Raw genomic sequence first — 23,540 nt, 5'->3', positions numbered from 1 at the left:
TCTATATCTATATCTATATCATCTATCTATATCATCTATATCTATATCTATATCTATATCTATATCTATCTATATCTATATCTATATTTAGTTATCTATATTTAGTTATCTATATTTAGTTGTGGAGTTTGTTCTGATAGTCTTTGGATTTTCTCCAGTTTATTGACTTGGATATGTATGACATCTACTTGGAAACGTTGGATAGGGAGAGCTCAGGTTCCTCCTATTCTGCCATTTTCCCAAGATCCTTTGAGAAGCTTATCTTTAATGCACCAATGTTGTGCTCATATTCACTTTCTTTCTTTCTTTAAGAGAATCGAGGGGGATCCCTGGGTGGCTCAGTGGTTTAGTGCCTCTCTTTGGGCCAGGGCTTGATTCTGGGGCCCCAGGATCGAGTCCCACGTCGGGCTCCCGGTATGGAGCCTGTCTCTCCCTCTGCCTGTTTCTTTGCCTCTCTCTCTCTCTCTTTCTCTATCATAAATAAATAAATAAAATATTAAAAAAAAATAAGAGAATCGATGCTTCTAGCATCCAGATTTCTGATACTGAAATGTCTCAAGACCTAATTTAGGGAAAGAATAATTTCAACTAGATGTTTTGTAGTGAAAGAACACAGGAAGACTATGGGGATTTCTGACTTTGTACAAAGGAATAAAAGCATGTATTTAGGTTTGTTTATATTTTTAGTTACAAATCTTGTTTTTCTTATATTTGGTTGAGTTCAGTTATTATTATAATTTCACTTAGATCTGTGGCTCTGTATTTTTTCAATCCTCTGTAGTTTCCAGTGGGTAATTTTTAGGTTATAAATATACACATGCAATCCACTATGTTGAAAATATATACCATAAAATCAAAGCAAGCTTGAAACATGAAGTTTGCTCATTCTTCTAACCTACTTTTAAATATTTGTTTAAAATTTCACTGTATAGCTCTCTTTAGTTTGTAGCCTTTTGTCAAATAGGTTTATTTTTTTAAATATATCTTTCTTAATTACCAGCAAATTGTCAGTTTATGGAATGGAATATATGTGGTAACTATGACACATATTCATTATTTTACTTCATATATTGTTTGAAATTAAATATTGTCAATGTGCATTTTATGTGGTTCTATTTGTTAATTTAACCCTTTTCAATGAAAATAAATGAAGATTTGTTTCAAGAAAAAAAAAAACAAAAAAAAATAAATATATCTTTCTTTTATTAATTTTATAAACATGAAACCATTTAGAAATTAAAGATCCTTTAAGATAGATGAAGCTGTTGGTAGACACATGAGATGTAGAAGCATACTATTTTAACTTTTTCTTGCTTCGAATAAAGCTAGTCTTGAGAATTTTAACTTCTTTATAAATATTTTTACTGACTTAACTTGGAATGCCTAAGATTTTGTACTTCAATGGGATAGAGTTACTGAGGGAAATGGGCCCAAATGCAAACATATGGTGTTAGTTTTAACCTAGTCTCAAATTCCTATATGTCCTAAAATAAAAATGAACTGGACAGAGACCTTATGATTCTATCGGCCTGAGTGTGTCTATAATCAGTGCCTTATCTTAATGGAAAGTATCCGATTTGCCCCTCTGGATAGATGACTAGACATTGTATAGCTTCAAATGACTGGAGGTAGATGAATAGAGCTTCTTATTTGGTTCCTATCTGTATTCCATTAAAGAAGGTCTGCCTTTGATTCTAAGGTCAGACCTCTGGCTTTCAGATTCATCATAGCTTGAGTGTTTTTCAGAGAACTTCTCGGCCATGGAAAAGGATATAACATTTGATTAATTATCGTTGTATCACTAAAAATATGTGTGGGTAAGCAGGTCACGTGTTATCCAGAAGGCCTGGACTGAAAGTCAGTTAAGATATGAAGGGCTTCCCTGACAATAAGTGCAAAAGGAGCCTCTATATCATCCTTCCAAGAAAGAAGAGAAAGAGTAGATGACTGGGTGTTATATCTAGAATACTTTGCAATATATGTAAAACACAAGGAAGGGCTCTGTGTGCTGTGCATATATTAGTGCTGGTGTAGGGATTGGTTTTAGAAAACATGGAAGACAGTTTTTAAGCACATACCCTTGTTCAGTGACATATTGTAAAATCCTACATTTAGTATGAAACAGGTATTTTATGAAAAATACTCAGTTGCCTTAAGTAAAATCACTAATCTAATTGCCATCCTGTATACCTATGTCGTATACCTTGGTCTTTAACCAGAAAACTTAGAGACCATAAAATACATCCATGCTATGAGATTCATCTGCAGTATTTTGCTGCTTTACAGCAGCTTTATACAAGTAGAAGAATAAAGACAAGAAGGCCAGAACCAATATATAAATGGAGAGAACTGACTAAACAAGATCCAGATTAAATTAAACCTAAGGATATTTTACCTACAGATCACTTCATTGGAAAGGTGAATATAAATTAGTTAAATAGTATTAAAAAGAAAAACTATTTCAGAAATATGTCAAGACTAAAGAACTGCAGAACATTTAAACTATATAGGTCAATTTCTTAAGAAAAGGTCAAGTAAGTTAAAATGTAGCTTAAGTTTCAAAAATGGTTTTATTAAAACTGGTGCTAAATTATACACATATACATATATACACATTTACCTTGAGACATATACAGGTCTAGTGTATATGCATATATGGTGTATGTGCCTGTGTGCATATACGTATAATCCTAGTGATAAAACTGAATGGCCCTGCTATGATCACTGAACATGGAATTAGAACACTTGTGTTCTGATTCCGACCCTCCTCCTTTTTAACAGTGTCATCTAGTAAATCTTTGAACCTTAGTTTGTGATTGTAAATTGATAATACCTATTTACATACACAGGATTGTTACTGTTCCAGTGGTGTGTGCAAGTTTTGATGTCCTAATCAGATCAAAAGTACAGACTAATAGGTCATTTGAGTGACAGCTTTGACTCCCACTGCTTGTGAGGAAGGAAATGAGTTGTCCTTGTTCCTGCTGGCAGCTGTCTTTTGACTATGAGGGAGGTGGCTTGGCAAAAAAGCTAACATGAGGAAGAGGATAAAAGGAAGGAAAAAGAATTTGAGCAGAAAAAACTTGATATCCTACACTGAGGCTCTTCCTGATTCCTAGACCTTTTGTTACATGAGGCAAAATATTTCCTTATCACTTAATCCAGTGTGAATGTGATCCACTTTATTTGTAGCATCTTTTTACATTTCCAAAACGAGCACTCTCTTCTTTATCTGAATCAAGCAGGTATTAAATCTCTAAGAATAAAAAATAGTTTAGCCTGGTTAGGTCCACTTGCAGGAACAGCGCTAGTTGATATTTTATATATGTAATTTCATTTAACTTTACAATCCTTCTACCTCACAGATAAGAAAACCAAAGGCTCAGAGAGTGAAGCAATTTGCCTCAGGTAGCAAAGGATTCTAAACAACACTGCCTGGTTGCAGATTTCATTATTTTTTTTTTCATTAGACCACTAATAAAGCAACTCTAAGTCTTTACAGATGATATCCCTAGTTGGTAGAGGTCTGCTAAAAATGCAGTCTTTAAAAGATATGAAGAAATAGCCCCAATAATCATTAATGCTTCTATAGTGAATGAAGTAATGGCTGCATAGTGGTGGCAGTTCCCTTTCCCTTCTAACCAAAAAATTGCAAAAACCTTCAGAACAAGGAAATTATTAATGCTTACACAAAACTATAATTTATTACATTTCTCCATGTGCTTCCCTCTCTATTGTAGCAATTCTTTCCTAATTCAAAAGAAGCTATTATTAAAAAGCTAATCTCCTTTTATATGAAGAGCAGTGTATGCTGCAAATATCTCAAATTATATACTAAACACAGTTTTACTGAAGGGTTAGAATAGTGGGACCATTATCAAGTCATATGGGAAAAGAATGGAATCCTCTGAATAAATATAAAAAACTCTTATCATGAAAAGTGGTTTATTTAACTACAAACAGTGGCATCTTCAGAAAAGCATTCTTCTCTTTTTTGTAAGCAACATATAAAATTGTCAGATTCCACCACAGACATGTCAGGAGAAGGAAGAAAACTGAAATAAGTATTGAAAATAGGAAGCATTAAAAAGCAATGCTGAGCTGAATGGAAGGAAACATGAAGATAGGAAATGGAAATAAACTCAGGTGTTTGGATTTGGGTGACAAGATCCTTCTTATTTTTATCATGTTGAATAAAAGCAAGGAATATCTTCGTACAGATAACTTATTTGGTAAAGGTGAGTGCAGCAAATTTAAAAATCAATAATTTTGTTATTTCCATGTTTATTTTGATCAGTTTTCTTAACAACAATGAAAATATTAACTATTATGTCTTTAAATAATAAAGCTGGGATAGGAAATCCAGTTGCAAATATAGTACAATACTAGAGAGTTTGTGATTGAAAAACAAAAAAAGCATTGTTATGTTATTTTAAGATTATGATCAAGTCCAGACATCAAACTTCTCTAAGACACTTTAAAAAAGATTTTTAAAAAAGATTAATAAAAAAGATTTTTATTAATAAATGTCCTATGATGTTAGAAATGCATTTAAATGATGAAAGTAATGTTCTATTGATTGAAAAAGACTATACAAAGCCATCCTGATTAATTTAACATGAATAAACTGATTATTTGGGATAGAGAACCAAGTTTGAAATGATAATAATAACCAGTCATTAAATTATTTTGGTGATGGACACCACATATCTACTCATCACTGGCTGTGTAGAAAGCAAAGAAGTGGGAGGTGTGGTGCACAGCAAAAATAACATAATAATGTATAATCTTTACACTCAAAGACTTTTTTTGACTATGAAATACTAATAATTATAAAAAGGAGAACATGTTGAATACACTAAGAGAGGTGTATGCAAAATTTTGGTCAAGTATGGTGCAAGAGGTACTTATTTTCAATTGGAAGATCAGAAAAGACTTCATAGAAAAGATGCCGTTGGATAGACCTTGAATAGTGTGTTGTGGAGAACATGCAGATGTGGAGAACATGTTTGAGAAGAGACTAGGGTTAGAAAATCCTCTACAGTTTTCCAGCAATGTTAATTAATGTAGATGGAATCTCTTTACTTTATAAATTTATATTATATTACAACATGAGTCTTATTGTCAAATCTATTGTTTTCTTACCTTTCAACATACTAGTCAAAAGTCTCCATGCAAGCTGGTTACAAATTAATTATATACTTCCCTTTAACATCTCTAGGTATTTAAAGATTCTCAATTTTCCTCTATATATCTTCCATATTCAGTAGGAGATATTAAAACTGTCCCTGATAGCTTTTCTTCAGTCTTCTACTATTGTTGGATCAAGTTGAAAGTTACACGAAATGCCTCAAAGCAAACTGTCTCAAGTTATTACATCCAGACTTTTAAAAAGCCATATTATATCAGGTGCAAGTTTGCTCAATAGTTTCCTCTTTTGTCAGAATCTTCTTTAATTGGGAGGGCATAGTGGTATACCATTAATTGTTACCTTGAGACTTCTAATCCAGTTGTGGATTAGCAGCATGATTGGCATTTCTATTGAGAAAATAAGATCCTATCAAGTGATCTTCTGGACTGTTGCACAAATCTTGACCTGAGGAGGATGTGCTCAGTTAGCACAGAACACAATTTCACATGTGGGGACTACATTTTTGGCCACTCCGATCCTGCCTTTGAAGCTTGGTTTTCTTACTTTCATTTAATTAAAAGTCCTTTTCTGACTGATCTTTAGTCCACCCCTTAAATTTTGATGTTTCTGCAGGGTACTGTCCTCAGATACGGTTTCTTCCAATTCCTGGATTACCTTTTATTCTCCTATCATATCAGCAATGATATTTATATCTCTAGTCTTCATAACTGTGAAGTGCTAGACATGTATTTTCAATTGCGTATTTGTCATCTCAGTCTAGAAACAATAATCATGCTAATAACTGTGATTTATTGAGCAAACAATATGTGCTAGTTACTGCTGGGGCACTTTATCTGGTTTAAACTTCAAAACAATTCCAAAAAATCAGATAGATTTTTCCCCTTTTACCTGAAACTCAAACTAGATCATGCACTCCAAGTCATGATCCAGTAAAACTTGGATTTATTCCATTCTAAAACATGACCCACCAAAATGCACACATTTTATGCTATGCTTTTCCATATATCTCAAGGGAATCTCAATGTTTCTCTTTTTCACCTCATCATTATAAATTTTCTCCAATTAGAAAACTTGAGATTATTTCTTCCTATCCCTCTATCAGTCATTAGTTTATCTCTTAAATATAATTTTAATCCCACCTCCTTAATCTCACTGTTACAGTTCAGGTTCTTCTTACATCTTATTACATCTTTTCTAGGCTTACTACCTCTTCCCTAGGCTGCTGCAATATGGCTTTCCAACTATTTGTTTCCATCCCCAGTTTTCCTCCTTTTAATCCATTCTCTCCATCTCTGTAACAGCCATATTACTCTTAACCCAAATTGGATTACAGGTAGTTTAAATTTTCTTCTTTACATTTTTTTTCAGCTTCTAATATACCAAGCAGGTATTTTTACAGACTCAGACAAACAACAAGTGTTTTAATATAAAGAAGGTCTTCGGATATATTGAAATTTTTGCACAGAAAAATGACTGTTTTAGAGAAGTACTCTAGAAAGATTAATTTGGCAGTAGCATATAAGACGGATTTGAAGAAGAAGAAAATGAAACCATAGACATTGGCTTTCTCTGCTTCCAGAGGTCTTATTATTTACAGTGTGGATTTAGACAGGGACGATATGTTTCTGATTTGGGGATCAGATTAAATTGGGAACACTGAAATTTTGCCCTGAGTGATCCAGTGCCTTTCTGGGTAAACTCAGATTAAAACTGGTTGCATTACTGCTAAAATTAATGCCATACACCAGGGAACAGATGTGAGCTCATCATGTGAGTTCAGTAGGGACTCCTGATTTCTAATCCAGCCTGATACCTTCTTTAGCTTTGAGGAATTGAGTTAGTAAATCTGCTTTGCAAAAATGTGGTTAGTAAACATGCACAGGTCTTGTTTCATTAGTTAATATGTCTGATGCTTCCAATGACCATATTTTTCACTGCAAACATGTCTCTTTATAAAACAGTCTACTGGAGATTTTTCACCTTCTTTGAAGTACTCTTAATTATCACCATAAAATCAAGTTAATACATTTATTGATGATGTTAAATCTGCTATTCTAAGAAGACCAAGTCAGCTAGTTTAATCCATTCATATTTGACAAAGTCTCACATGGATACTTTAAAAATTATTTCTTACTTGTAAGCATTACTGTAGTCTCAAGTTCCATAGGCAACACTCATAAGCCCCTTGCTTTCAACTATAGAGTAGGTTAACTATACATAGTTCTGGGTCAGTTTTGATAAGATTTACAGATATAATGTTTAGATTATGTATGCTTATGAAGATATTTAGAACTAAATATTAAATCATTTAGGAGGTGGTTTTAAATTGATGGCATTAGATGCAATTGGAAAGAACACAAAGTCTACATGTTTATATCCTTTTGTAGCTTATTGAAAATGGATTTGGACATAAATTACCTGGAAACTGGACTAATATATACAAAAACATCAAAATTAATCTTCAAGAGCCATTTCTAAATTTAACCCCATATTATTATTACAAAACAATTTACAGACCTAAGAATTTTGGAGTTCATAAGATGGCTTACTGTTTTGGAGGACCATATTAGGATATATATCCTAAAGTGCCCATGGCTTTTAACAAAAGGTGAAGTATGTGGCCATTGAAGAATGCAAATTAATTCAGAGTATTTTTGCAGATCTCTAGGGGTGGTAATTTAGTCTAATGGGAACTTAATAACTCATATTAAACACATTACTAATCTGATGCTTTGCTTACAGTAAATTAAAACCAGTGAAATTATAAATCACTTATTAAAGAAAAAACAGTGTCTTCTTGAAATGAATTTGAATCTTCTCTTAACTAAGAAACAGCAGGTAGGAAGAATTCTCATTTCCAAATGAATTCCAATAATTTTATATTCATGTTAGAACATCATATAAACATTTAATTCAAACAACTCAAGCCAGTGCTTTTCATGTAATCATATAATACTGTAAATATGAACCAGGCACTTTACTAGTTTGCACTGAACTTCAGACTGACCTCCATTTCATATTCCTTTTTTTATTACTATTATTAAGTAGGCTCACACCCAATGTGGAGCCCAATGTGGGGCTTGAACTAATTAGTGACTTGAGATCAAGACCTGAACCGAGATTAAGAGTCAGATGCTTAACTGCCTGAGCCACCCAGGTGCCCTTGCCCTTCCATTTCATGTTCTTGATGAGCAGGAATTAGTATTTAATTCTAAATTCTTGAAAACACATTACTCAGGATTCATGCTCAATTTCTTCTAAATAATAATAATAATGTCCATAAAGGTGTCACAAAATTCAGATTCTGTATAAATTATTGTTCCACAGAAACTTATAAAACAAAGCATCAAGAGATTTTTCTTCAATTTTTCTGAGGTGACATGGACCAACATTTCCTAATAGCAAGTAGACATTTTTATGCCTTTCTTATGGATTTCAGTTTTCATCATTATACTGACTCACAGATACTTCTGTCTGATGTAATTGCAAAGTCAATAAAATACAACTTTGTATTTATCCATTCTTTTATTAATCCATTCACTCACGTATAAAAAAATCTATTGAGTGCCTACTTTAGTGCCAAACATGGCTCTAGAAGATTGCAGATACAGCAGTAAACTAGATAAATGTCTATTCTATAGTTGGGGAAGAAGTAATCCACATAGTAAGCACATCATTATGCCAGTTAGTCCTAAGGGCCTTTAAGGGAGGGGCATGAAAAAAGAGAGTGAGCTTATCAAAATTTCAGGTTTCATGGAGGGCCTTAGTGATGTGGTATATTATAAGCACAAATTAGAAGATGAGCTAGTAAGCAATGGTGATATCTGGGAGAAGAGCATCCCAGATATATGGGTTGGCAAATTAAAGCCTTGAGATGAGTTTGATAAATAACAACAGGAGAGCAATGTTTTTTGGAGTTGAGTGCATTCTAGGGAAGGAAGTAGGAGCTCAAGTCAGAGGAGTAGTGATGGAGGATGGGGGGACAGATGACATATATCTTTATGGGACCTAAAAAGGACTTTGGATTTGATGATGAGTGGGGGGTATTAGAGTGAACAGAGATATAACATGATATCTCATGTCCCTAAAAGAACACTGTGGCTATAATGTGAATGTGAATTGGGGTGAGGGGACAAGGAGGCAAGGGTGATCAGGTAGGAGGCTACTGCAATAATCCAGGTGAGAGATAGTGGCTTATTACATAAGAGTTAAAGTAATGGTTTTGAAGGGAAGTAGTAGGATTCTGGATTTTGAAAGTAGGATGAAGAGAAATTGCTGACAGAGTCAGCTAGCTAAATGAAAAAAAAAAAAAGAGGATCAAGGATGCTCTAACTTTTTGGCTTTAAAAACTTGGAATGAGGGAGCTGCTATTACAGAGTGGAGGATGACAGGAGGCAAGAGCTCCTGTGAGGTGAGAATTCAGGAGTCCTATTTTGGGCTTGTTAAATTTTAGATACTTAATAGACAAGCAGGTGGAGAGATGAGAGTTGTTAATTGAATATATAAGTGTCCAGTTCCATGTAGTCAGGGCTGGGGATATTAATTTGGGAGGTGTCAGTCAGTAAATAGATTGTATTTGCCTAAAATAGAAAAAAGTTACTAAAATTAAAAAATATATATATCAACCATCTTATAGAAAAGTAGGTTAGAGAATTAAATAGTTCAAAAAATGCAAATGGTTCTTTGTCATAGGCAGATACTCAAACTTGTTCATAATAAGGAAAATGTAAACCAAAGCCATTAGGCTGACAAAAATACCCAAAGATTTCACAGCATATAATGTTGGTAGAACTTTGTGAAGATTTACCTTGTGGAGAAGCGTGCTCTCTGTTACATTGCTGGTAGGAATGTGAAATGGTACAACTACCACAGAGGAAGATTTGGCAACATTTAGCCAAATTGACTCAGAAATCCCAATTCTAGAAATCTACCACAAACACACCTAACAATGTATACACAAAGTTTCTTATTGTAAGACTATTTGTAATAGCAGAAACAACCTGAAATAACTCAAATGTCCATCAGTAGGAGCCTGATTAAATAAAAATTATGGTGCATCCATATAACAGAAAGACATGAAACAGAAAAGGATGAGGGACATCTCTATGAATTGCTATGGAGCAATCTTTATGGTATATTGTTGAGTAAAAGGCAAGGAAGAGACAAGTACACAGTATGTTATTATTCATCTAAGAAAGAAAGGTTATATTAAGGCACCTGCTTGCATTTTTTTTTAACTGAGGGGACAAACCATAAATCCATTTTTTTAAAGCTTCTGATAGAGAAAGGTAGGATAGGCAAGAAAGTAAAGAGGAGATAGACATAGAAATTAAGACTAATTTTTATGTTTTAATTCATATAGAGGAAATAGGATAAATATTCAATCTGTTCCCTTTATTTACCAGTTTGTTTTAATTTTTACTTTGAAAATATGTAAACATTTATGTAATTATAAAACTAAATTAAATTTAATAATCCCTAAAATTACTCTGAAACTGGCACTAAGAAATCATTTAAATTCTCTGGCACTGAGTTTCCTAATCAGCAATATTAAGAAGTTGAACTATAAGGTCTTTAAACCACAGAATTTTTTATATATACCAGAGAGTCTTAATAATTAGATTCTTAGTAATAACATGTAGTATGTTTTGTAGAATAATAATATATTTTTTGGTACTTACTCTGTCAAAGGTTCTCTGCTGCATTTTGCATATGTTATCTATCTCATTTAATCCTCACAGCTACCCTATGAAGTAGGTATAATTATTTTGTTTTTAAAATAAAAAACCTTGTTCCTAGACAAGCTAGGAGGTTATGCAACTATTTAAGGCTTGCAGACAGGATTTCAAACCAATTCTATAAAATTCTAATATCCGCTCTTTTTAAGTGTTTTATGTTGGTTTCTCAAGCTTAATGAACCATACATTTTTTTTTACCCATACACTTTAAAAACAATTTTTTTTTTTTGCTTCTTGAATATACTAGTCCATTTTGGTTCTTTATGAAAATAACAGCACCAAAATTAGATTCTGCCAAAAACAGAATAATTATTTTGCTGTGTTAAATAAGGGCAATATGCGCCATAGACAAGGATAAAGATGTTTGTGTTTTAATGGTGTATATAACTATTTGGTGGTTTTCATGTTCTTACCAATGTTCTTATTGTTTATAATATTCTATTAGCATATTTGTAGAAAAAAAGTTTAATAACTGCTGTAAGAATACTGACAAAAACTGAGGGGAAAAATGGTAATATTGCTAACACGTATGAAATTTCCTCTGCCCGACCCCCCCCCCCCCCCAGGCTTATTTGTGATTATCCTTGATGCTAAAACAGTTATTTCAAGCTAGTTCTTCCTTTTTTTTTTTTTTTTTTTTTTAGTTACTCTACACTTTCCTAATGTGCTTCCTCATGGTTTAATCTGTTTGTATACGATGTGTGATTTTAAATCTACTGATGGTATATATTTCTGCAAACGTACTTGGGCCAAATCAATTGAGCAGCAAAGCAAATACTTAACTGCTTGCTTGCACATTCCATTTAAAAAATACCTTCTGTGGCAAATCAATAGAGAGTTGGGAGAAAAATATAAGAGAGAACAAGAAATCCTGGCATGTTAAGATAGAAGTATTTTGTGAACATAGCTCAGCCCCACTCACAGACTCAATGACCATGATTTGACTATCAGTTAAGAAACTGACATGCATATGAATTATTGGATATAATCAATCCTACTGAGAAAGCAGGTGGTGTGTCCCTTTTGTGTAACACAACCTTTTAACCCTTTACATTCTAAGAGAGTTTCTACTTTGCTTTTAGAAAGTGGATGTGGCAAAAAGAACACCGGAGCAGGGATTAGACCTGGCTTTCTGTCTACATGATGTGACTTTATGTAAATCACTTCACCTCCTTTGGCTTGGAGTTTCTGCCCATGAAATGAGGGATTAGCCAGAAGAGCTGTAAGATTCTACAGGCTCTAATTTCTGTAACAGTGACCTATCTCTTTAGGTCCGGTTAAGAGTGGATGCTGATTCAAATTTTCCTTACTGTAGCACTACTCTGTATTAGATGAAGATTCAACAATGCACACAAAGTCCTGAGATAGACTCTTAAGTGAAAGTTCTAAACCTTGCCTTCTCAAGATGGTTTAATAAACTACTATAGGCCATGGTTTCAGGTTCTGTTAGAGATCTTATTACAGAGGATTGACTTTAATTCTCTTTTGTGGAACTCATTAACTAAGAGGAGTAAATACTTCAGGTATCATTAACTAAGAAACAGGGCCATGGGTGGACTTGGGAGAAACAGTGATTTGAGGCAACAGGGAAGAGCTCCTTGTTTTCATGAGGCGATAGGGACAAAAGTTAACACAGAACACAGTGCTGCCCTATTAATTGTGCAGGGTGAGTATTTGAAAGTACTCTGTGCTAACTTAAATGGTTTATGCTTTAATTACACTTATAATCATTTAATTTAAAACTACACTTGGAAAGCCAAAAGCTGCTATTTTCCTTTTCTTTTTTAAGATAGCACCATTGATTAGATACAAATGATTTGGGGGATTCAGCTGCATTTATTACAAACATGTTGCAAAGGTATAAATTTCAGTCCCTCTGTGTTCAAATATACTGATATGTTATGCTAAAAGGCACATTTAGCACCCAACAGAGTGTCCCTAACATTCTTGAACATAGGTCCTTATGACAATGTATAAGAAGGAAAAATGCAATAAATTCCAAGAGATTCCTTTCCCTTTCTATAGCAATGCTTATTCCTTATTTAGCAATGTTTTTTGAGTAGTTATAGTTTTGTTAGCACTTTTATTTGCTAAAGGCCTAGTCACTTTCCTGGGAAGTGTGCCTTTCAGCATAACGTGTTAGTATATTTGAATACAGAGGGACTAAATTTTCATCTTACTTCATTTTTATGTATTTTTATAAAAAGAATGATGGCAAGTGTCTGGCAGAACAGTAGACAAATCTAAACCGGTTCCAGGGTTTACAATCCTCCAGACAAAATGGCAACCATAAAAGAACTCACACTCCTAACACAACAGAGTGCTGCCTGCCTCCTACTAACTAAGGAGAAGTGCAAGGTATCCTGAATATTTGTTGATGGACATCAGACTTACTCCAGCTGTCAAATCCACAGCTGTTGGGTTTCCTTCTGAGTGATTGGTGCCACTGATGCCCTCCAGCTAGTATGTTCCCTGATAAGGTCCAGTGGAGAGCTGCAAAAGAGCTGAACACTTGGCTTCTAATAGCAAATGCAAAAACAAATTTCACAACAAATTGCATTTTCAGCACTGCCTGATGCCATACGATTAAACGAGCTGAATTTGTTCCAGTCCACTAACTCGGAAGACATCATGATGGAACAGTTTCTCTTGGTGACTGTTAAATGTTAGAGCAGTTAAGGGAGAAGGATTTTTTCTTTTTTTAACTTCTACTACAAAGCAGCGGGTTGGGGGAGGGAAAGCTGATCAAGCTTATTAGAACTGCTTGATTAGGAGAAAGCAAATAAGGCCATTTAACATCTTCAGCAGGGTAAAATCTGTCAGTGAGACTTCTCCATGACTTTCTTTGTTCACACGCGTGTGTGTGTATACAAACACACACACACACTTATTTATTTATTTATTTATTTTAAACAGGGAGGTCAGGAGATAAAAAATTCAATATTTTATTTAGTACTTACTTTTTTCCCCAAAGCCTATGAAAATACACAATACAGGAAAAATACTGATAGATAAATTCACATAATGCCTACTATGTGGTTGACATTACAGACATACATTAGCTTATTTAATCCTCTCAGCAAACCTCTGTGGTATATACTAATACTATAACTTTTTACACATAAGGAACTAAGGTCCAGAGAAGTTAAGTAAGCAAGACTGCAGACTAATACATGGCTGAACCAGAATTTAAACCAGCCCTTCTTAGTTCAGAGTCTGTGCTATTAATCACTATATTCTGCTGTCTCTTGAACTTATACTAGTTTGATATTTGTTCACATTTAGTATTCTCATTTGGCCCATTTTCTTGAGAAAAATAGTTTCAATGCAAAATCAAGTGTATGATTCATTTGTGTATTTATGATTAGTGTAAACCATAATCTGGTGAAATTGGTCCAGTTGATTTTCGAAAGGGACTTCCTTTTTAAAATAATCACACATTGTGGAAAATGTTTCGTGTGTGCTTTCACATGTCTCGTCATGAATTGTTCTGGCAGACATGCCTGATAGTAATTCACCTTATGGTATGAAATGGGGTAGTTGCATACTTATTCAGGAAAGTTAGAGAGTTACAGGAGAACTGGATTTGCTGCTCTGCAACTTACTGATATTCTCTGAGTTCTAGAGAGAAATAAAAATACCGTCTACTGCACAGAGTTGCTATGAGAATCAACTGTGATGACATATGTGAAAATACATCATGAGGCATTATAGTGGGTGGGAAATTGAACTGCTCCAAGGGACAGGCTGGGGAAACCCTGGAAGAATGTCCCCCACTGTTGTAGGAATTACATACCTGGATAAGGGACAAAGGCACTGTGAGGCAGTTGGAATGAAGAAGGCAGTTCCTTGGGGCCTTGTACAACCCAAGAGGTTAATTTAATTTTAATACAATTGAGCCAAAGTCCTTTACAACTAACAACTAACACACACAGCAGCTCATGGCTTTCTTCATTCATTTATTGATACATTCAAGAATCATTCATAAAATCTTCTGTGCATCGAGAGGTATACTAGGTGGTCACACCAGTACAGCTGTAACATAGCTCTGATGAAGCCAATAGTATGGTGGAGGAGAGAGATAAATAAAGAGACAAGTATATTACACTCTGCTAGTTTAAGGACAAACAATTCTACAAACTTTTCGATGACGCCCTTTCCTCTGCCTTGACTGTTACCTCTATCCCATATTGGCAGTACATAGTGGGGTGGTTGAGAATCTGCACTCTGGTGCCAGCCTGTTTGAATTAGAATCCTGATTTTATTCTTGCTAGATGTGACCTTGAGCTAGTTACTAACCTTCTATTTCTCAGTTTACTCACCTTTTCAATAAGGACTATAATAGGGCCTACTTCACAAAGTTGATGTGAAATTATACATGGTTATGCATGTAAAGAGCTTAATACGGAAAAAAATGCTCAACATCACTAATTATCAGACAACTGCAGATCAAAAATACAATGAGACATCATCACACACCAGTCAGAATGGCTAGGGTCAAAACAACAAGAAATAACAAGTGTTGGGGAGGATGTGGAGAAAGGAAATCCTTGTGCACTGTTGGTAGGGATATAAGTTGATGCAACCACTATGAAAAACAGTATAGACATTTTTCAAAACAAAAAAATAGAAGTACCAGACAATGTAGTAATTCTACTTCTGGCTATTTACCCAAAGAAAATGAAAACTCTAATTTGAAAAGATATGCACCCCTGTATTTATTGCAGCATTATTTAAAATATCCAAGATAGAGAAGCAAACCAAGTGTCTATCAGCTGATGAATGGATAAAGAAGATGTGGAAAAAAAAAAAAAGAAGATGTGGTATGCACACACACACACACACATACACATAATGGAACATTACTCAGCCATTAAAAGAATAAAATCTGTCCATTTCAAAACATGGGTGGACCTGAGGAGTCCTAGAGGGTATTATGATAGTGAAATAAGTCAGACAGAGAAAGACAAAATCCCTACGATTACACCTTACTGTAGAATCTAAAACAAATAAAAACAAACAAAAAATAACTAAATTTGCAAGTATCAAAACAGGTGGTTGCCAGATGGGAGAGGGAGAGGGACTGGCAAAATAGATGAAGGGGACTAAGTGGTACAAGCTTCTGATTCTAAAATATGTAAGTCACAAGGATGAAAAATACAGGATAGGGAGTATAGTCAATAATATTGTAATAACTGTGCATGGTGACAGATGATAACTATACTTGTGATAAGCATTGAGTAATGTAGCTAATTGTTGAATCACTATGTTGTACACCTGAAACTAATATGTCAGAAAAAAGCTTTGTAAAATACTTAGAAAATAGAAGGTTCCATAAGTGTTGAAAATACTGCTATGATAATGATGCCAATGTGATTGATGGTCACCTGCCCCCAAGCCCTAGCCATTTACCCCTCTCAACCTCAGTTTCTTCCTCTGGTAAATGGGCCTAATAATAATATCTACCTTATGGGGTTACTAGGATAAAGTAAGATCAAATCTCAAGTTTAGGAATTTCAAATTTCATGGCCTGTATAAAACCAACTTTCTGCACTTTCTTGTTTCGTCTCTTCTTTTCTTTAGTCTCAAGGAAAGACTAATCCTGATTATTCACAATGCCATCAACTTCCAGGTTTATAATGATGCTTAAATAGGTAAGAGTCAAAGGTTAAGAAAACCAAGAAAAATGACACAGGATTCAGAGCAAGTCCAAGAGCAACCGTGGAACTTATGGAAGTTCTTATAATATTTTATCTTAACTGATGACTTAGATCTAGAGAAGAGCTTGGTGCATTATTTTGTTTGTTTGTTTATTTTTCCTTTCTTGTACCTTATCTTTCTTTTTCTTCTGATTTTCCTATTTTATAGTGAAACAACACTCTTTTTTAAATTTTCGAAAGATTTTCTTTATTTATTTGAGAGAAAGAGAGAGAACAAGCAGAGAGAAGAGGCAGAGTGAGAGGGAGAAGCAGGCTCCCCACTGAGTGGGGAGCTCAATGTGCGGCTTGATCCCAGGACTCTAGGATCATTTCATGAGCCAAAGGCAGACCTTTAACCACCTGAGCCACCCAGGTCCCCCAACCCTCTCTTCTTTACTGAAATAATATGAAAAAGAATATATACATTGATATAATCAAAAGTCTCCTTGTAAAATCCATGATTGTGTTGATATAATAACATTAAAATAAAAAAAAAAACAGTTTAAAGTAGAATACTGAAGTGAATTTTGGTTACCAACATGTATTGCTTCTACTTGAGAATGACTTATTTTTTTTATTATTTTCTAAAATAAGTTCTATGGGGCATTATTTCTATGGAATTTAAAAAGTTGAAAAAAAAGATTTCTCTGAACAAATGTACATAGGAAATGATAGTATTAATAAAGTTGGTTTTTAAAAATCTCTTTAAGTCCATTCAGATGCATTAATATGCTGAGAACTGAAAGTCCCCTTGGCCAGGGAGATTCTAATAGGAAGATTGCAGTCCTTACAAAGCCAAATGGTTCCCATCCCAGCTCTGCCTCTTTTTAATATGAGATCCTGGGTAAGCAAGAAGTTTCTTACCTGCAAAATAGGGAGGAGGATAGGGCCCACCTCATAAGCTTTTTGTATGAGAATTAAATAGGCCAATATTTGTAAAGTTACTTAGGAAGAGTGACTTGCATCTAGTAAGTGCTTTATATGGGCTATAAATAAAATTGGATTACTTCCCACACTGATTAATTTTCCAAATCTCCTTTCAAAGTGAATCACTCTGGGCCAGTGATATTTGGAATTGTGAAGGAAAGGTTACCACTGCTTACCAGACCACCTGAGTCCCCCATGTCTTTGCTGAGAGATTTTGTTAAACTGCTGAACCTTCACTGACACCAAGAGGAAGCCAAAGTGCTAGAGACAGCTGAGGAAAGACTTTCTGAGGACTATGAAAAAAAAAGTGTTTTTTTTCCTAAAACCTGATGAGATAATCTAGGTAAGCAAATGAGTTTATAAATTCAAATTTACCCTCCAATTAAAGTAATTGAAAAACAACTTCTGTAATCCATTGCTATTTCCACATTTTTTTCCTTTAAATGTCCCTCAATGGGATACTTTTTGAGTTTCTACCCAGATATGTGCTCCCCAAGTTGCAATTCTAAGATGCCATAATAAACACTTGCTTACATTTCAGTGCCTCATCATTCCTTTTTCAACAGAATACGCCCTGAGTAATGTTCAAATTCGTTTTACCTTGCTAAGTAACATAGCCATCGCCATAGCTCAGCCATTGCCCTCTTATCTGGGAATGCATTGGGTACCTCTGATCTCTTTTTTTCCATTTAAGTCTCCATCTACAGTTTTCTTTCTAAAACACAAACTAGAATATACTATTTCCCCTCCTACAAAAATTTTCTTTCAAGGGCCTTGTTTCCAAGGGCCTTATAAAGTCCAAACTCCCTATTCTAACATTTAAGGCTCTTCAAAATCTAGCCCCAGCCATTTTTGACATATTCTTCCTTGAAGCCACTTCCACTCCTCTGTGAAACCTCACCTCCACCTAGCCTTCTAGCCAAATTGCTCTTTGTTTTTGTTTGGTCTCTCCATCATGTTTTTAGAGAATATGCGTTTGGGTTTGCTTCCTTTTTGAAGACTTCTCTGGCCTCTTCTTCTTTGATGGAATTAATATATGTTTATTCTTATTTCTTGGGTGAGATAGCTCTTTCTTCATGTTGCCAACAAAGCATGCATTCCATTGTGTGACCGTTATTCCTTGCATGTTCACTTTATTCACCTCTGAGTTTTATAGAGTTGGGGAATGAAACATAAACATAATGTTTGTGAAACACTTGACTTAAGACCTAAAACACACTGAGAAATTAATAAATGTTTGTTGCCTTGTATTGAGTAAAGAAAATAAAGCATCTTTGGGAAATTACTTATTTAATTTTTCTGGCTCTTTTGGCCATTCTCAGTGTTCTCAAAATGTCAAATTTGGTCACTTCTTGGTTTCAATTTATTCAGTTTTTTAAAAAAATCACTCTTATGTGACTCTTAGATTCATGTGTAGATGGGCCTTGAACACTGCTGCTTAGTTTAACTTCTTTCCCCCCATCATACCGCATTTTTAAAGATGTTTCAATGCCAAGACAAGAGTAGTGGACATTGGCTCAAAATCTCATCACTGCATTTAATCCTGCACCTCTCACCCTCAGTAAAATATATATATATATATATTTCAGTCTTATTCTGAGAAGAAAGATCAAATGAAATGTCTTTCCAATATGAAAACACTTAATAATTTTAGGCACAAAAAGGACATCAGTGTTTTTCTTCCTCTGTGGAAGGCTGCTAAATCTGACAAATTAAAGCTAAGTGCTCTTTAATATGCATAATGAAATAGGCAAGGCTAGTGAGCATTGTAATAAATAAATAAATAAATAAATAAATAAATAAATAATAAAAATCCAAGACTTTTGTCTGCAATGGTGTTATCAGTATTATTCTTACGGTCTGGGAATACAAGCAAAGAGATTTTCTCCTCCATGAATCCTGGCCAATCACAGGTAAGAAACACCATAGGAATATCCCAACCCATATTCTCCAGAGACAACAATGCAACCTCCCTGGGGCACCATTTTGTTATTATTTAAATACTGGAAGCCAAATAGGCCTTTTAGCTATGTTTCATTTGTGTAGCCAAGCTGTTAGGTAGCAAAAGATAAAGCATAAGCATTGTCAAATGAAAATAAGATGCGGAGAGAAAGGTATATAGTTTTTCCACTAAACTGGATTTCTATTTTTATATTTCATATGCCATTTAAAATATATTCACTATTATATATGTATAAGCATGTGTGGATATCCTCTTTAGATTTCAATTTGAAGATACTTATAAGTGAAAGTACTGGAAAATAGAATTGCTAAAATGAAAGTTCCTGGGTTGATATAAGGCATTTAGAAACTTTTCCAGATTTTAAAATATTCTCTAAAATATTTCTTTTCTTTTTTTTTAAATAAGTGTCTAGATTGACATTGTGCAACTGATTTTGTTTTCAGAGATTACTTTGGTTTAAAAATAAATAGAAAGGATTATATTTCCAGGAACTATTTCGTTCAAAATAGCAAATTTCACAGATGATTTATTCCATAATGATAATGCATCTCCTGATGTTTATTAAATTAAGGAACTTGATAACCAGGAAACTAGTACCAAAAACGTGTCCTTAAACATTTGGTCAATAGCTAATAATTCTTTTAAAGTTTAAAGTAGATGTTCATTCTGTATTCAGGAGAAGTTATAAATTTAAAAATCCTTCCCAATGAATTTTTTCATTATAGAATAACCCTGTTTACATTGAGCCAGGCAAAAGATGTACTATCGAGCAAAGGAAAACCACTTGAATGTATTGAGAATAAAATCTGTATCAACAAGGAACTTGATTCTCTGATAAGGAGGATTGGATACCCAGCACAAGTAAACCTTTGGAGGAATTTTCTGTGGAGTGAAGATGGAGGATAGATCAGAATTCTAACCTCCACCCCAAGGGATATAACAGTTCTGCACATGGCAGAAAGTCAAAACTGGCAGCTGCGTGTTCCAGTTCTGCAATTCTCTGCAGGAAATGGGCATCTGCCCCATTTTCAAAAAAGATTGAGACTAGAGGAAAAAGGAAGATTTTTGTTCTTCATTAGCTCAACAAAATATGCGTTCTATAATTTTTTCTTTCATTTGATGTGAACTTTTCAAAGTGATATGTAGACTCAGATTTAAATAAAAGAATCATATTTTAAATGCTCTTGAAAAAGCTTATAATTTGAAGAACAAAACTGTAAGAAATTTAAGTAGGGAGAAAATGGAGAAAATCACATTTTGCACACTTTCCTTTAGGTAACTCAAATTCAGTATTTGGTTAAAGATAGATCAGTGGAAGGCTACTTCAGCTTATATCAGTGACTTTTTTTTCAAGTTATTACAAGAAATATCATATGTAAATAACTTTTCTACTTTTGAAAACACTATCCATGTAGCTTCATATTCCAAATGACTTTTTGTTTTTTTAAGTAAGTGCTGGGGGAAAAAAAAGCTACTGATAAATCTTGCCAAGTGGAGGCCAATATAGCAACTAAATTAGTCATTGTGGTTAATATATTTGGTCTCTATAACCTCATTTTAACTTCCATGTTTGTGCCTTGTGTATATGTTCCTTTTAAAGGTGTTTTTGAAAATTTCTGGAAATAGATATGATTTTTTGTAAAAGAATAAAGTAGTCCATGATAGAATATAATAATTATTTCCATAATGTGAAAGAAGTATTCAAGTTAGGTCTTAATACCTATTTTTTAACATGTTAAATTAAGTTCAGGTATCCATGTATTTAACATTCAGGGAGCAGAGTCAACTTCATTGAACATACACTGTGTTAGAGTCAAAAGACTTTGACTGTATCCAACATTGGTAAAAAGTAAATTTCTATTTTACAAAGTAAGTTTGTTCCCACTGACATTTTGTACTTTCATAATTTATAAGATATTCTTGTTATTTAATAGATCCCTCCAGCTTTCTCTGAGGTAGCACCTCAATTTATTTCCCTGACACTTACAGATTGATGACCTGGTCCATGAGTAGAAAAGCAAGGGGGAGAAAAGCAACTGATTGACAGTAGCCAAGACTGCCATATTTCAAGAGATGAAAGAGCCAGGATTATAGTCTGCAGTTATATGCATCTTTCTGGTCAAAATATGGGGTGGAATGACATGGCAGAGGTTATGGCCCTTATCAACTAGGTGGAACTCTTTAGCTAATCAGCTTGAAATCCCTAAGGGCTTTAGAAAGCTGTGTCAGATATCTACTTTATAACATGAATGGTAACTAACGAAAATTAAATGCTTTTTTTTTTTTGGGAAAATGAACAAAGCATCATGTTTTGTCTTTAATTCAGTTGATGCTGGTTCATGATATAGCAGTCACAATAGGGTTTGGGGCAACAGTTGAAAACTTGATCTTGCCCTGGTTACACTGGCCTTTCAGTCTGGATAATTTCATTTCAGGTGATATGTGGCAGTGAAGAAAACAAAACAAGACAGAGAAGAACAATAACTGTATCAGTATGCTCAGGCTGCAATAACAAAACACCGTAGCCTGGAGTGGCTCCAACAACAAATCTATTTTCCACAGTTCTGGAGACTGAGAAGTCCAAGATCAAGGTGCCATCTGATTCAGTTTAGAGACCTCTCTCTCTGACTTGCAGATGGCCACCTTCTCATTGTGTCTCCCATGGCAAGAGAGGGAAATGAGAGCTAGCTCTCTGGGGTCTCTTTCCATAAGAACACTAATCCTATCACGTCATGAACCCACCCTTATGATCTCATTTATACATAATTACCTCCATGATGGCCCTACTTCCAAATACAGGTATATTGGGGTTAAGGGCTTCAACACATGAATATTGGCAGGATAAAATTTAATACATAGTAATAACAAAAACTTATAAGAAATCAGTCATGTACATCATTAGAGAGCAAATCAAAGGGATGCTAGAAGACTACAGCACAGTACTATTCAAAGGCTGTCCTTGAACCAGAAATATTGTCATAACTTGGCAACTTGCTAGAGACACAAAATCTCAGGCCTTTCCTTAGACCTACAGATTCAGAATCTGCATTTTAATAAGATCCTCAGGTGACTTGTCTGCACATTAAAATCGAAAAACATGGTTACAGAATTAAGCAAGAGTTAATTTGTCCATTGAGTTGGAACCTCCCACATAACTGGAACTTGCAAAATTATTTATGGTAACAATGCTAATATTCATAGGGAATGCTTGGTCAGAAAATTCATTAGTATTATTTTTGGTATTGTAGGCAAAAGTTATCCATTGAATGAATTTCATTTTGTGACCGAAACCTGTGATATACCATTAGATTTCTTACCCAGGAAGTTCAGAAAAAAAAACCCTCTTAGCCTGGATATAAACTAAAACTTTGGTTAATTGTACCATTAGCTTAAAAACATGCTATTCATTTCTTACAAATGCTCTGTGGTTTAAAAATGGCATTATTTTTGAAATAGCACTTAAAAATGAGGCATATATTTTCTACAACATAGGGAGTGCAACATCACTTATAATGGAATTTTCAATTACGTAGCATTTCAAAGCAACTTTAAAAAAATTTATTCCATAATGTCAAAAATGTAGAATTATGCCCACAAAGCTTAATATTTTGGCACCATCCTAGAAGTGTTTATAAATCAAAAGCCCTTCTTATAACTGACATTTATAGGTCTCTACCATATATTTCCTTATTATTCTGCCTAAACACTAAAATGGATGAAATATGTAACAGAATACAATTTTCTTTGCCAGCGAGAACTAAAAGACACACCCTCCCTCCTCTATCATTCTTCAAAACATTAGCATTAAGAGATCACTGAAAATTAAAGTAGATATTCTTTAGATTACAGTTTGAAAGTGAACAACCACTAAAAGTGACATATTCTCCATGTAATAATTTATGATAATTTGAAGGAATATGTTTTCATGTTAGCATGTATTCTGAGTTAATTTTACCATAAAACATTCAAATTTATGCCTGAAATCTTAATGAATGCTTCCTGAAAAGGCAATGTAGATTAATAATGGTATGACTTGCATAATTATTAGCTCAGCATCAACA

At 34.2% G+C, this 23,540-nt stretch overlaps 1 protein-coding gene across 47 annotated transcripts in view; it reads right to left on the bottom strand.

The window, feature by feature from the left end:
- Positions 1-23,540, bottom strand: part of PTPRD (protein tyrosine phosphatase receptor type D) — a 2,173,792-nt gene that overhangs the window by 822,583 nt on the left and 1,327,669 nt on the right. The window lies entirely within an intron of this gene.

This window comes from Vulpes vulpes, chromosome 12 (assembly GCF_048418805.1).
Source record: "Vulpes vulpes isolate BD-2025 chromosome 12, VulVul3, whole genome shotgun sequence".
NCBI lineage: Eukaryota > Metazoa > Chordata > Mammalia > Carnivora > Canidae > Vulpes > Vulpes vulpes.
Note: the sequence above shows the minus strand (reverse complement) of the source record. Positions and strands in the feature narration are given on the sequence as shown.